At 61.5% G+C, this 2,408-nt stretch overlaps 1 protein-coding gene and 1 long non-coding RNA gene across 2 annotated transcripts in view; one reads left to right on the top strand and one right to left on the bottom strand.

The window, feature by feature from the left end:
• The window catches only part of SLCO4A1 (solute carrier organic anion transporter family member 4A1), a 21,881-nt gene extending 21,676 nt beyond the window's left edge, over positions 1–205 (bottom strand). The window contains exon 1 of the mRNA XM_029916968.1: positions 112–205. The gene's annotated coding sequence lies outside the window, so the exon portion shown is untranslated. The remainder of the gene's footprint in view (positions 1–111) is intronic.
• Positions 206–2,159: 1,954 nt separating this feature from the next.
• Positions 2,160–2,408, top strand: part of LOC115273738 — a 5,527-nt gene continuing 5,278 nt past the window's right edge. The window contains exon 1 of the long non-coding RNA XR_003900922.1: positions 2,160–2,295. This is a non-coding gene — a long non-coding RNA (uncharacterized LOC115273738). The remainder of the gene's footprint in view (positions 2,296–2,408) is intronic.

Raw genomic sequence — 2,408 nt, 5'->3', positions numbered from 1 at the left:
TGCGAGGGGAGCGGCAGGGCGGGGCGGGGGCGAGCCTCTCCGGCCCCCCGTCCCCGTCGCCCCTGCCCGGCTCGCCGGCCGCTGACCGACCCTTCCCCAACCGCGACGGACCGGCATCCGCGGCTGAGGGCCGGAAACCTTGACCCCAGCGGTGAAGTCCCCAGGCCGGGCGTGTGTGACTCAGAACTGAACCAGCGCGTGTGGGACCCAGGCGGCGGCGGAGGAAGTGAAGTTTCCCGCCCAACCCTTCGGAAAGGCCACCGGGGGCCGGGTGGGGGCAGGGGGGCTCCCGCCTGCCTGCGCCCCCAGGGAGCTCGCCCCGGCGCACCGTGAGGCCAGCACGCTTGCCTGGCGAATCCAGTTTCCTGCCTGCATCCTTCTGGTGAAATGACCCCTTTTTAGACCTCAGCGTTGTGGGGGTTAAGAGGCACCAGACTCCTCCCGGTGGAAAGGGGGTCCTGTTTGAATTCCTGCCCCTGCTCTCCACTGTGGGACGTTGAACACACGGCTTAACCTCTCTGAGCCCGGGTCTCCTCCCCAACGTGGGGGTGGGGCGTGATGACAACAGTTCCTCAAAGGTCCCTGGAAACACTGAACGGGATGAAACGGGCTGCCGCCGGCCCACGGAAGCCCGCCCAGGGTTGCCACACTCATACAGTAAAGGCAGATCACAATCACACAACCTTTCCCTTTTTAGTTTCCACAAAATGAATTTATTTTAAAAGAAGTCTACGAATCTCACAATCATGTGTCTTTAAAAATCCTGGGGTAGGTTGAGGAAGGGAAAAATGACCAAGCGTGGCCTTGGGCTGGTGACGGGGCACCCAGAACTTGAGGTGAGTGGAACCACGGTGGGGCGGGGTGTTGGCTGGCCTCTTCCTGTGTGTGCAGGGAGAGGGGAGGAGAGCCCCGGCGGAGGGGGTGGTGCCGGACCTCATGGTCATGTCCACATTTGCTCGTTATTTATGAAATGCTCTGCCTTCAGAGGGCGGCCCCGCGGTCCCTGGTTCTGTCTTTGCCTCCAGGCAGGCCTCCAGGCCTGCGAGCTGGGCCGAGGTCTGGCTCCTCCCGGGGTACCCGCCTCCACTCCGGCACTGCCCTTTAAGAGGAAAACCCGCCGCCTGTGTTCCCAGGTGAAGTTCTCTCTGAGAGTGTGAAGAACTCGTGGGGGAACCTGGCTGGGCTGCCTGGAAGAGGAGGCTGTTGGGAGAGGATGGGAGCAAAGATCCCCGCCTGAGGAAGGGCACTGAGCTAGTGGGCAGACCCGGCCTCGGCGTGGAGCCTGCCGGGAGCCGCATCTCCCAGCGGAGCTGACCGGCGATGCCCTTGCTAGATAGTGAGCCCCCCGTCCTGGGGAGCGGGGGAACAGGGCTGGCCGGAGTTCTGAGAGCGAGGCCGTGAAAGCGTTTCAGTGTCAGAAGCAGCCCTGGACTGACTGTTTCCAAGTTGATTTTTGATTCCACTCCTTGAAACTGCTCTATGCACGATTTTTCCCTGGGACAATCAATGCATTTCACTGAAAGTGAGTTTCTTTTCAAAAAGGTGACTCCGTGTCTTTATCACAGAGCCCAGACACAGACAAAGGGACACGGAAAGTGGGGTTAAATCCTAGCAACTACTACTGCCTGCTGAGTGCTCCGGCTGCAGACCCTCTTGAAAAAGCGATGGTGTCACCCGTTCAGGACGGCTGTCGCCGACAGAAGGGAGCCCGCCTCCTGGACAGGATTGGCCGGAGGGTGGGATGAGAAAGGAGAAGGGGAATTGGGTCCGGCTGTGACTCACTGTTGTCAACCCCCCCCTTGTCCAGGCACTGTCTCTGTCACCCGCCTGCCAGAGACCCTGCGCCACCTCAGGGGGACACCGGCCCCAGGAGCCCGGGCTCATGGCGCTTCCCATCGGCCCCACCAAACCGAGGGTCACGTGGGCAGTCTCCCCACCGGGGACCCTCCCCCAGGACTCAGCCACAGGCGCGATTTGAAAGGTAAATCAGGGGCAGACGTTTCAGGCTCATTAATGCAAAACTCAGGCCTTTGGTTCTCAAATGTTAACCTGGTGCCTTGGTACCTGGATGGGTCAGAGCGAGGTGGCTGGAGACCACGCCCTGTGCGGCCTACGGGGGTGGGGGGGCGGACAGCACGGTGCGTGGGGCAGGTGTCAGCGGGACGGCAGTGCTGGCCCATGCTCCCAGCCACTGGCGCTGTGGGACTGGGCTGCGGCCTGCAGGGGACGGGTCAGGAGAGCAGACAGGAGGCCGTCCAGAGGTCCCTCACAGAGCACAGCATCCCTGGAGAACAGGTCAGCTTGATAAAGCGCCCTGGAAGGTTCTGAACTCAGTTCTATGGGGGGAGGGGGGACTTGTCTGGAGAGGAAGTAATTAGAAAAGAAAGAAAGTACCCAAGTTGCACCAG

This window comes from Suricata suricatta, chromosome 12 (genome assembly GCF_006229205.1).
Source record: "Suricata suricatta isolate VVHF042 chromosome 12, meerkat_22Aug2017_6uvM2_HiC, whole genome shotgun sequence".
Lineage (NCBI taxonomy): Eukaryota > Metazoa > Chordata > Mammalia > Carnivora > Herpestidae > Suricata > Suricata suricatta.
The sequence above is the reverse complement of the archived record's forward strand: the minus strand, read 5'-3'. Positions and strand labels throughout refer to the sequence as shown.